The 12922-nt window shown below is 45.8% G+C and overlaps 1 protein-coding gene across 2 annotated transcripts in view; it reads right to left on the bottom strand.

Annotated features, from left to right (window-relative positions):
- USP49 (ubiquitin specific peptidase 49) overlaps window positions 1-4822 on the bottom strand; it is a 120167-nt gene extending 115345 nt beyond the window's left edge. For both annotated transcript variants that reach the window (XM_044288296.1, XM_044288297.1), the window contains exon 1: window positions 3599-4822. The gene's annotated coding sequence lies outside the window, so the exon portion shown is untranslated. The remainder of the gene's footprint in view (window positions 1-3598) is intronic.
- Window positions 4823-12922: the final 8100 nt, after the last annotated feature.

The raw sequence follows: 12922 nt of genomic DNA, 5'->3' as shown, positions 1-12922 counted from the left end.
ATCTTTTCTGTCTTCTTCTTTGAAGAATAGGACCTTTGATGACGTCACTGCGCACATCAGATGGTCCATCACATGATCTTTTACCATGGTGATGGATCATGTGACGGACCATGTGATGAGCGCAGTGACGTCATCAACGGTCCTATTCCTCAAAGAAGATGACAGAAGAGATGCCGGCTGCGCAAACAAGTGGATTAAGGAGAGTTAAATGTATTTTTTATTTATTTTTTAACCCCTCCAGCCCTATTGTACTATGCATTCTGTATTAAGAATGCTATTTTCCCTTATAACCATGTTATAAGGGAAAATAAAGATCGGGTCCCAATCCCGATAGTCTCCTAGCAACCATGTGTGAAAATCGCACCGCATCTGCACTTGCTTGCGGATGGTTGCGATTTTCACGCAGCCCCATTCACTTCTATGAGGCCTGCGTTGTGTGAAAAGCACACAAAATAGAGCTTGCTGCGATTTTCACGCAATGCGTGAAAATCACCGCTCATGTGCACAGCCCCATAGAAATGAATCAGTGGGGATTCAGTGTGGGTGCAATGCGTTCACCTCACGCATTGCACCCGCACGGAAAACTCGCCCGTGTGAAAGGGGCCTAACTCTTTCATTGAACATTAGAAACCCAAGCCTAACATAAAGCAGTAGGCCGCTTTCAGGCAGGGCATGAGCCAGGTCTTGTTTTAAAGCAGACAAGCTAAGGCTACTTTCACACTAGCGTTCGGGGCTCCGCTTGCGAGTTCCGTTTGAAGGCTCTCACAAGCGGCCCTGAACGCATCCGTACAACCCTAATGCATTCTGAGTGGATGCGGATCCGCTCAGAATGCATCAGTCTGGCACAGTTTGTCCTCCGCTCAGCAGGCGGAAACCCGAACGCTGCTTGCCTGGCCGTGCGGAGGCAAACGGATCCGTCCAGACTTACAATGTAAGTCAATGGGGACGGATCCGTTTGAAGTTGACACAATATGGCTCAATTTCAAACAGATCCGTCCCCCATTGACTTTCAATGTAAAGTCTGGACAGATCCGTCTGAGCAACTTTCACACTTAGAATTTTTTCTATACTATAATGCAGACGGACCCGTTCTGAACGGATCCCATCGTCTGCATTATAGGAGCGGATCCGTCTGTGCAGACACCAGACGGATCCGCTCTGAACGCAAGTGTGAAAGTAGCCTAACCTTAAAGGGCTCTTCTGTCACCCCACTAAAGTCTTTTTTTTTTTTGGGGGGGGGGGGGGGGGGGGGGGCGCTACTCAAATTCCTTATACTGCGATATATCAATATATAATGCTCTTACTCATTTTCGTTCAGTTTCTTCAAAAAACAGACTTTTATAATATGTAAATTACCTCTCTACCAGCAAGTAGGGCGGCTACTTGCTGGTAGCAGCCGCATCCTCCTTTCATAAAGACGCCCCCTACTCCTGTTGATTGCAGAGCCACCGAACGTGCTCGTCCTCTGGCTAGCCCTGTCTGCGTTCAAGATCTGGCGACTGTGCCGTACCGTTCTTCAGTCAGCGCAGGCGCACTGAGAGGAGGCCGCTCCTTCCTCAGTGCGCCTGCGCCAGGTGTAGATGTGACGTATTCGGCGCAGGCGCATTGAGGATGGAGCGGCCGAGCGAGCATCCTCCTCCTCTCAGTGCGCCTGCGCCGACTGAAGACCGGTATGGCGCAGGCACCAGATTTTGAACGCAGACAGGGCTAGCCAGAGGACGAGCGCGTTCGCTGGCCCTGTCAATCAACAGGAGGAGGGGGCGTCTTTATGAAAGGAGGATGCGGCTTTTTTAAGAAACTGCTGAACGAAAAGGAGTAAGAGCATTATATATTGATATATCGCAGTATAAGGAATTTGAGTAGCCAAAAAAAAAAAAAAAAAAAAAAAAAAAAAGGACTTTAGAGGGGTGACAGAAGCCCTTTAAAATGAAGACTGGGATTGGGATGCTAGCTGCTATCCAAGCAAAGGTACAGCCTTTAGATAGAAATGAGGTGTATGCAGCACTCACTCCTGACCCATTTATAATGGATGTATTGGGCTTGCACAACCCTGGCCTTGTTTTAAAGCTTTGATTGTCCGCTTTACAACAAGTCCCGACTGATCTCTAGCTGTCGTACAGCCATCTATAGTGGTTCTGAAGTACTAACCAGCATGGTTGTAGGAGATAGGTCCCTGGCAGATAAAGTGTTTAATTGTTTGCGCTGAAGTGTCAGGACCACTAATTGGAATAATGCAAAAAGATTAATACTCACTGCCAAGAGCCTCCCTCCATCCCAGTGCCACAGCCATATGCCCGCTTACCTCATGTGATGGCTGCAGCTCTGAGGCCAGTGACTGGCTGCAGGTGTATGTGAACATCACGGCTGCAGTCAAGACAAAGCCCAGTGAGAAGGTGAGTATAAGAACAAAAAAAACTGAATAGGACAGCACCACTTACTTGAAAAAAATTCATGATATGGTGGCGGTGCTCGTGGCGTCAGGTCCCAGCCCCAGGGACCCCTCAAACGTAGAAAGTCACGGCACTCTCACACTTCAATCCAAATTTAGTGTTTAATCACACCGAAAAATACAGCAACAATTCGACACACAGGTCTTTCTCAAGCTACATGTAGCTTTAGAAAGACCTGTGTGTGTCGAAACATTGCTGTATTTTTCAGTGTGATTAAACACTAAATTTGGATTGAAGCTTGAGAGTGCCGTGACTTTTTCCAAAACTTTTCCTAAAGGTGAGTATAAGACTACATTCACATCTCCGACGTATACTCCACACCTTATCGCCAAGGACTGTAATGGGAGCCAATATAAATTTCTGCCGGACACCCCCAGATCTCTATACAGTGAATGGGGGCTATGCTGTATACAGAGCACGGGTGGTCTGTTCGTCTTCCACACCAAACTGCCGGAGTACACATCAGAGATGCAAAGGCAGACAAGTTTTTATTAGTATAACAGTCCCTGCAATGAACTAGAAAAACAACCTCTTAAATCGGTGGGGTAGGTTACAAACGTATCCGCTGTCCAGCAGCAGGATGGAGGCACCAAGCGTGGTACAGGGAATGGAGTGGTGGTCACACAAAGGAGACCCATCAGATTCCTCCTCCCGAATGTGTACCATAATAAAACAACTGGTCCAGCACATGGCTACTTGTTTTCTTATATAAACACACTGGGGGGGGGGGGGCTTTTGAATAAAGTCAGAGAACCACTTTCTGACCAGGAGCCACCACAGGCCTGGAGGCTGAAGTTCACAGCAGCAGTGCTGAGCCGATAAACCACTGCTAAGGAGCAACTCCTGGAACCAAACACAAGCTCCCCACTGCAGTAAGCCATGTGGACACAAAACAGACCAGGCGTTTCTCATTGGTGCGACTTGTGTGGCCCTGAGGACAATGGGACGTGACTAGAGCCTCCGGCCGAGCGGGACTTTGTCCGGAGAGAAGTGAGGCCGGAGCCGCAGAGGACAATGCAGCCGTCTACTATTTACATGTGCGTGTATACATACAAGGAGTGTGTGCCTTCCCCGGTACCACCTCCTCCGGTCCCTCTGTCTGCTCCTCCCCTCCATTACCCAGCACCCCGCCCCCTTTGAACCGGTACCTGCTTTCCCGGTGTCCGCTCCTCCTCCTCCACGGTGTCTCCGCCTCATGTCTTCACCGCTCCCGCTCTTTATTCCGCCATTCGCGGTTCGCTCGACCTGTCACCCGCCGCCGCCGCCGCGCAAGACCACGCCCCCCGGCTCTATATACCGTTATCCCACTGGCTCCCGCCCGCCGGCGCTCGTTCCTCCGCGGGCTGTGATTGGCGCAGACACTAGCCACACACAAAGCGCTGCCTCCTTCCTTCACCACGCTCAGCGCACGCAGGCCGTACTAAGGGTATTATTGTGGCTCAACGTAAAGTGCGTAACGTCCGTGAGGACTGATTGGCCGTAAAGTGCAGCCGCCTTCGTGAATCGGAAAGTGTGGTTGAGCAGCAAGAGGGTAAATAAGGTTGCAGTAAACAAAGAAGTCTTAAAGGTGCAAGTGGCTACAAAGTGAACCACGTGAGTATGGTAGTGAAGCCTCATAATAGGTGCAGGCAGCATCTGCAGAGCATCACAATGTCTAGTCAATCCCTAGAAAATATGACATAATAGTTATGTATGTCCTTGTAGGTAAAGAATGCTCCTCCTCCTTGTTTACATCAATTAACTTAAAATCTTACATCAGATCAGTCATAGCACAGTCTAAGGACTCATTCACACTTCAGTGTTTGGTCAGTGATTGTGAGCCAAAACCAGGTGCCAGCCTAAAGCCTGTATTACACCAGCAGATTATTGGTCAGATGGCCCTTTACACAGACAGAGCTTTTGTTAACCTTACCTGTACAACCTTAAGCAATGAACAAGTGCAGATCCCTTCACTGTACCTTATCCCTGTGTAGGCTCCACTCCTGGTCTTGGCTCCCAATCACTGGTGTGTGAATAAGGCCTAAAAGGGAAGAATGCATTAGACACCAAAATTGAAGGGGTTGTCTGGCTGATGAACCACAGGACAGGGGATAACTTGGATCGGTGGGGGTCCTAGTGCTGGGACCCTCCACAATCACAAGAACGGGGGTCCCTTACCCCTGAAAATAGTGAAGCGGCAGTTCGCACATGCGTGCGGCCACTCTATTCCCAAAAAAAGTATATGTAACAGATGCCTCACAGTGGTATCAGTTCACCATAGAGTTCCATTGTAAAAAAACTGCATACATTTTTTTTTACCGGACTGTGCAGGATACAAGAATGTGGTGTGCTACGTTTTGTATCCTTTTTTTTTTATATGATGTGAACCCACCCTAACCCAGAGCCCACAGCTCCCCTTCCAATGCTGCCTGGTGTCTCACGACAGACAGAAAACGACCAGAGTGGTGACCTACATACAATAAGCCAGTTATCTGTACGGTGATTATTATTGGAGCTTCACGGTAAAGGGGCAAGCCTAAGATGAGCCCTATTGAACTAAAATTCTGGTATAAAAATCTCAAAGTAAGCCAATACTCTGAACCACTGTGATAAATATCATCCTGGCCTAGACATAAAATCATTTCATCCTTTATTACATCTTCTAAAAAAGCAGTGTAAAAGTAGTTTGCATCTTTCCTACGCGTTTTAAGCTCCTTCTGAGCTCTTGTCCACAACATAGTTTACTACAAAGCCCTCCCTCCACTTCCAGGCATGTGACCAACAAACATAGAACGCATACAAAAGACAGGACTGGAGTAGGAAACATGCCAATAAATCATCATACAATCTGGCCTATAATTGAGACACCTAGAGAATCTTGTATCCAAGCACAACATCTAAAAAGCCTCATGATTAAATGCTTTCTTAATGCAATTTCTTCCTCAGACTGGTTTATAGATTTATTTTGTGCCGCAAAAGTGGAAAGTTTCCAGAGAGCTACAATGTGTTCAGCTATACGAGCTGTACGTTTTATGGTTGTCCACCTATGTATGACTTTGAACAGACAGTACATCACATAATCCATGTCATTGATCTTGTGCACTCTGTCATCATTAGTATTACTAAAATGACTTGTCTTTTGGGCATAGTAGCATACATTGCATTTAGGACCTCCGCACGTAAAAACCCTTTTCACCAAGCCAGATTTTTCCTGTTTTCGAATGTCTAAACAGACTCGGGGAGAACTTACACTGGGGAAAATAAGTATTTGATACACTGGCGATTTTGCTAGTTTTCCCACCTACAAAGAATGGAGAGGTCTGTAATTTTTATCGTAGGTACACTTCAACCTGAGAGGCAGAAACTAAAAAAAAATCCAGAAAATCACATTGTATGATTTTTTAATAATGGGTTTGCATTTTATTGCATGAAATAAGTATTTGATACAATAGAAACAGAATTTGATATTTGGTACAGAAACCTTTGTTAGCAATTACAGAGGTGGGACGTTTCCTGCAGTTCTTGGCCAGGTTTGCACACACTGCAACAGCAATTTTGGCCCACTCCTCCATACAGATCTTCTCCAGATCTGTCAGGTTTCGAGGCTGTTGCTGGGCTACATTGAGTTTCAGCTTCCTCCAAAGATTTTTGATTGGGTTCAGGCCTGGAGACTTGCTAGGCCACTCCAGGACCTTGAAATGCTTCTTACGGAGCCACTCCTTAGTTGCCCTGGCTATGGGTTTCGGGTCATTGCCATGCTGGAAGACCCAGACACAACCCATCTTTAATGCTTTTACTGAGGGAAGGAGGTTGTTGGCCAAAATCTTGCGATACATGGCCCTATCCATCTCCCCTTTAATACGGTGCAGTCGTTCTGTCTCCTTTGTAGAAAAGCACCCCTAAAGTAAGATGTTTCGACCCCCATGCTTTACAGTTGGAACAGTATTCCTGGGATTGTACTCATCCTTCTTTCTCCAAACACGGTGCAGGAAGACTTTGGTAAGACTATTAAGACAGATAACAGGGATCTTATGATCAAAGCTTTTATTATATTTTAAATGGAAAGAACTTGGAGCAACTTTTTCTTGTGGGACTCCATCACTTAGCTTGGCGAAGAATATTACTATGAATATATATAAGCAATCATCTAATGCTTTGATAAATTATGTTTATCTTGATTCTTTTGCAGGTAGAATGAAGCCTCACAATATCCTAAGACTACATCTCAATATCAAGATGATCAATTAATTTATTTATTTGCCAATCTAGATGTTATAATTTCACCCACATTAGCCAATTAGTCTTAATAAAATGACATATCATTCTTTGTGTCTTTTACAAAGTCCTAGTATTAATCTCACTTCTGCTCCCAGGAAAGCTGGGTGGTCCATCATAGCGTATCTCACCATGGCTTTCATCTTTATAGGTGGGGGGTTAAGGGGGGGCATTTATCAAACCTATCATGTATAAAAAAATAAATAAAAAAAAAAAAAAAAAAATATGGCGCCTGGCATATTTGCACCAAAATTCAAAAATATTTGAACTTCTTGACACTTTTTTAAATTGGTGTGAGAAGGGCTTACCTGGAGGGTGCACAGCTTCACACAGCCGCCAAATTTACTATTACTTAGACCAGAAAATTGCATAAATTATAGCTCACGTCAGTGCCAGCCCCTAGCTGGTGTAGATTTGAGTTTGAGCATCAGAATAGTGGCTGAATCATTTTTCACAATGTTATGGTGTGGCAGCACACGGCAGTCAGGACATTACCGCCAGAAATATCTAGTCTGATGCATCAGGCACTGGTGTGTGGAAATCTTGGCTGATCCATGCCTGATTCATCTTTATAAAGGTTAATCTCAATCTTTTGGGGGTTACTATGCTCCCCGCCACACTAAACACCTGCTTTGATGCCACACTACTGGCATTGGAGCATGAGTGCTCACCCCCCCCCCCCCCCTCCCCCGTCAGACCTTTGTGACACAAAGCAGACACCAACTTACTACATAAGATGTCTCTATAGTAGCTGAGTTTATCACCCCGCTTAGTAGGTATAAAACAAAGCTCCCGTAGTCCAGGTGACTGACAAATAATGTGGTCTCCTCAAAGGGCCTGAAAAAATGGCAGGTGCCACGCATGAGCTACCACTAATGTTGAAGTTACACAGGGGAGTACCCCTGTTCGTCTGCATCATCAAACAATCGTTCACGGCCTTCCTCTGCTCTTAGTCAGTCCAACATGTGGAGAGTGGAGTTCCAACATGTGGAAACGTCTCATAGGAGGCGATGTTGGTGTACACTATGCTGCCTTAGCAGCTGAAGGAGTGCATGTTTTGCATGGTAAGAGAGACTGAAGTGCATGTGCAGTTTCCTGGCCATTTTCAAGACATCTTGCAGTTGGATGAAAGACTTCAGGAACCGGGTTACAACCAGATTAAAGACGTGCGCTATGCAGGGCACATGGGTCAGCCCTCCTTGACGCAGCATGGATAGAATGTTCTTCCTATTATCGGTGATCATGGTTCTAATTTTCAGTTGCGTCATATAGAAGAAACCGCAGCACTCTCCTGTCTTCAATTCAGTGGAATTTATTTCACCAGCAAAAAAAAAAAATGCGACGTTTCGACCGTAAAGGTCTTTCTCAAGCAACATGACTTTAATTTTTCGTTGTGCTGATATATGCATTTTTTCCTCTAATTTTCAGTTGGCCAGGAGACAGCATTCAAATTTTTTTTTGGGGGGGATTCATGACACAGAGCAAATCCTTTCTGGTGTGACTCTGTTTGCCCAGGCTGGCCAGGTGCAGAACAGCGTGACACTGCTGTGCTCTGCATAGGTGGTATGCTGGAGGAGCACTCAGAACTGTGAGAAATATTATCTGTTGTAGAAATATTAACCACCTCAGTTTCCCTAGCTTAAACCCCCTTAATGACCAGGCCACTTTTTACAATTCTGCACTGCACTACTTTCACCGTTTATTGCTCGGTCATACAACTTACCACCCAAATGAATTTTACCTCCTTTTCTTCTCACTAATAGAGCTTTCATTTGGTGGTATTTCATTGCTGATGACATTTTTACTTTTTTGTTAATAATCGAAAATGTTTGCAAAAAAATGACAATTTTCACTTTCAGTTGTAAAATTTTTCAAATAAAACTACATTTCTATATACATTTTTCTCTAAATGTATCTAATGGGCATAGTGAGTTCATGGAAGTTTTTATTTTTTGTCACAAGTTAGCGGAAAATTATGATTTTTTTTTTTCTTACAAAGTCTCATATTCCACTAACTTGTGACAAAAAATACAATTTTACATGAACTCACCATACCCCTCACGGAATACCTTGGGGCGGCTTCTTTTAAAAATGTGGTCACATGTGTGTGAGAAGTAGTTTGGAATCCAAATGCGTAAAAATGCCCTGTGAAATCCTGAAAGTACTCATTGGAATTTGGGCCCCTTTGCGCATCTTGGCTGCAAAAAAGTGTCACACGTGTGGTATCACCGTACTCAGGAGAAGTAGGGCAATGTGTTTTGGGGGTTATTTTTACATATACCCATGCTGGGTGAGAGAACTATCTCTGTAAAATGACAACTTTGTATAAAAAAATGGGAAAAGTTGTCTTTTAGAGAGATATTTCTCTCACCCAGCATGGGTATATGTAAAAATACACCCCAAAACACATTGCCCAACTTCTCCTGAGTAGGGTGATACCACATGAGTGACACTTTTTTGCAGCCTAGGTGGGCAAAGGGGCCCACATTCCAAAGAGCACCTTTTGGATTTCACAGGGCATTTTTTACACATTGTGATTTCAAACTACTTCTCACACATTAGGGCCCCTAAAATGCCAGGGCAGTATAACTACCCAAGTGACCCCATTTTGAAAAGAAGACACCCCAAGGTATTTCGTGATGGGCATAGTGAGTTCATGGAAGTTAAAATTTTTGGTCACAAGTTAGTGGAATATGAGACTTTGTAAGAAAAAAAAAATCATAATTTTCCGCTAACTTGTGACAAAAAATAAAAAGTTCTATGAACTCACTATGCCCATCAGCGAATACCTTAGGGTGTCTACTTTCCGAAATGGGGTCATTTGTGGGGGGTTTCTACTGTCTGGGCATTGTAGAACCTCAGAAAACATGACAGGTGCTCAGAAAGTCAGAGCTGCTTCAAAAAGCGGAAATTCACATTTTTGTACCATAGTTTGTACCATAGCCCCTCAGTGCGCCTGCGGCTATGGTTGAATTGAAGACAATTGAAGACAGGTAAGGCCGCGGCTAGGGCTGAAACGATTATTCGAATAACTCGATGAAATAGAGTCAAAAAATTCATCGATGCAGTTTCCCTGCATCGAGGAATCGTTTAGATCACGTGATCACGGAGCGGGAGTGAAATTAAGCGTCTCACTCACCGCTTCCGTGTCCTCCGGAGGCCAGAGAGGCAGGACTGGGCCGGCCGGCACGGAGGAGGGAGTCTCTCCCTCCCCACTGTGCGCGGCTGCCGCTGAAGACCAAGTAGGAGGAGGAGGGGAGGGACTGTGGCCACTGCGCCACCAATGAATGTGCCGGCCATATCCCACAGGGTCCCCCTCCTCCCCCCCATCATTGGTGGCAGTGTCAGTTCCGATTGGAGCCCCAGCAGTGTAATGCTGGGGCTCCGATCGGTTACCATGGCAGCCAGGACGCTACTGAAGTCCTGGCTGCCATGGTATGTTAGTAAGCAGAGAGCAGCGCATTATACTCACGTGCGCTGTGGCCGGCGGTCGCTCCTTCTCATAGGTCTGTGCGGCGCATTGCTAATGCTGTAAGCATTAGCAATCCGCCGCACAGACAGAAGAAGGAGCGACCGGCGGCCACAGCGCACGTGAGTATAATGCGCTGCCCCCCCCCCCCCCCCCCCAACTGGTTACCTCCCCTCTGTACCCTTATTCAAGGCTAATAGCAATTGATTCATAACTTGTAGTAGAAATAACAGGAGTGGTACAACATACAGACATAAGAATAGATGCTCCAGAATTATTACATGGGAAATGCATGTAGCTATTTAGGCTACTTTCACACTAGCGTTCGATCGGATCCGTTCTGAACGGATCCGCTCATATTAATGCAGACGGAGGCTCCGTTCAGAACGGATCCGTTTGCATTGCTATGAACAAAAGAAAATACATTTTTTATTTTTTTTTGTTCATGATAGTGCAAACGGATCCGTTTTGACTTTACATTGAAAGTCAATGGGGGACGGATCCGTTTGAAAATTGAGCCATACTGTGTCAACTTCAAACGGATCCGTCCCCATTGACTTACATTGTAAGTCTGGACGGATCCGTTTGCCTCCGCACGGCCAGGCGGACACCCGAACGCTGCAAGCAGCGTTCAGGTGTCCGCCTGCTGAGCGGAGCGGAGGACAAACGGTGCCAGACTGATGCATTCTGAGCGGATCCGTATCCACTCAGAATGCATTAGGGCTGGACGGATCAGTTCGGGGACGCTTGTGAGAGCCTTCAAACGGAATTCACAAGCGGAGCCCCGAACGCAAGTGTGAAAGTAGCCTAAAACAGACATGTCAGAAGCGGGGACAGGTCCTCTTTAAGAGTATCTGAACCTGAAATGGTGTATTTCTTAGCAAAACAACTGTATATGTATGCAGCAAGTGAATGGAGGGGGCTCAGGAGCTTACACACTCCATACACAGTGGATGGCAGCTATGCATACAGCTGACAATGCCTGCAAAATCTGGGATAGAAGTATATAAAAGTCATGCTTATATTATGACCAGGACAGGTTCTAAGCCACCCTACAGATGCCTAAAACAGTAACAAACACTAAGGGATGAACGTATTGAATTAAAGAGGACCTTTCACCTGTAAAACAATGTGAACTAAGTATACAGACATGGAGAGCGGCGCCCGGGATCTCACTGCACTTTCTATTATCCCCGGGCGCCGGTCCATTCTCCCGCTATGCCCTCCGGTATCTTCGCTCTCTAAGTTATAGTAGGCAGAGTCTGCCCTTGTCCTGTGGGCATCTCCTTCTCCCAGGCTGTGAGCTCTGCACTGCGATTGGCCAGCGCTGCAGCCTAGGAGAAGGAGACGCCCACAGGATAAGGGCAGACTCCGCCTACTATAACTTAGAAAGCGAAGATACCGGAGGGCATAACGGAAGAACGGAGCGGCGCCCGGGGATAATAGTAAGTGCAGTGAGATCCCCGGGCGCCACTCTCCATGTCAGTATACTTAGTTCACATTGTTTTTACAGGTGAAAGGTCCTCTTTAAACTTAATACCCCAACGTTAGAGAATTCCCAAACTATTAAAATATAAAAGTATTTATCCCATACGGTGAACACTGTAATGGACAAAAAATTTAAATGGCAGATTTGCCGTTTTTCGTCGCTGGATGTCCCCCAAAAAGTGGGCGTAACAAAAGGCATACACATTCCAAAATGGTATAATTGAAAACTACAGATTGCCCCTCAAAAAAAATTGCCCTCACACAGCATTGTATGTACCATAGGTCAGCCCTCGGCCTTTTAATCAGCTCTCATGTCATAGGTCAGCCCCCTTGCCATCGGTCAGCCATCAGCCTTTTAATCAGCCCCCATGCCTCAGATCACATAAAATAAAAAAGCCACTTACCTCTGCTGCTCCGGACGCCAGTGATCGTCTTCTTCCTGCCGTCTGGTGTGCTGTGACCAGAAGCGCAGAGCGTGAGGTCAGAGAGCGCCCTCACGCTGTGTGCAGCCACAGCACAGCCAAGGACCAGGAAGTTCTGAGTACAGAGCTTTCACCACTTCCCGGTCCTCCGGTATTCACCCCATAAGACGCAGTGAAATTTTCCCCCCGATTTGGGGAGGGGGGGAAAGTGCGTACTATGGGGCAAAAAATACGGTACTTACCGGTATCTGGATTTCCTGTTAACCTCCACAACGGCACTGACAAGAGGGTATTCAGAGAAGCCTCCTTTAGGTGGGGGACTGCTGCAGACAGCACCTTGCTGCCAAAGGCTAATTCTTTATTAGCCAAGACATCTAATTTGTAGTGTTTTGAAAAATGTAGATGGGTTGCAGCCTTACTGATCTGTTCTAGGGAGACAGAAGCCTCTTCTGCCCAAGAGGCCGAGATGCACATTTTTCTTTGTAACATAATGTTATGGTCAGAAGTATCCACCGTGCTATTATAGCTTTACTCACCGCTTTGCCCTTTTAAGGGCCTTGATATTGAAGAAAGAGGTGGTCAGATCTTCTAAAGGCCTCCGTGACACATAGATACTCTAGAATACATCTGTGCACATCCAAGGATTAATACTTTCTTTTTCTGAATTTGGCTGTGCAGAAAAGGATGGAAGGGATACGTCCTGCTGATAATGAAGATGTGACACTACTTTGGGAAGGAATACCAGTCAATGTTTAAGGACAATATTGTCTTCCACAATATGTAAAGAAGGTGGTTGTATTTCCTCCACCTTCTTTGCTGTGACTGCCAAGAGCAGTTTT

The sequence above is a fragment of the Bufo gargarizans genome, chromosome 3 (genome assembly GCF_014858855.1).
Source record: "Bufo gargarizans isolate SCDJY-AF-19 chromosome 3, ASM1485885v1, whole genome shotgun sequence".
NCBI lineage: Eukaryota > Metazoa > Chordata > Amphibia > Anura > Bufonidae > Bufo > Bufo gargarizans.
The sequence above is the reverse complement of the archived record's forward strand: the minus strand, read 5'-3'. Positions and strand labels throughout refer to the sequence as shown.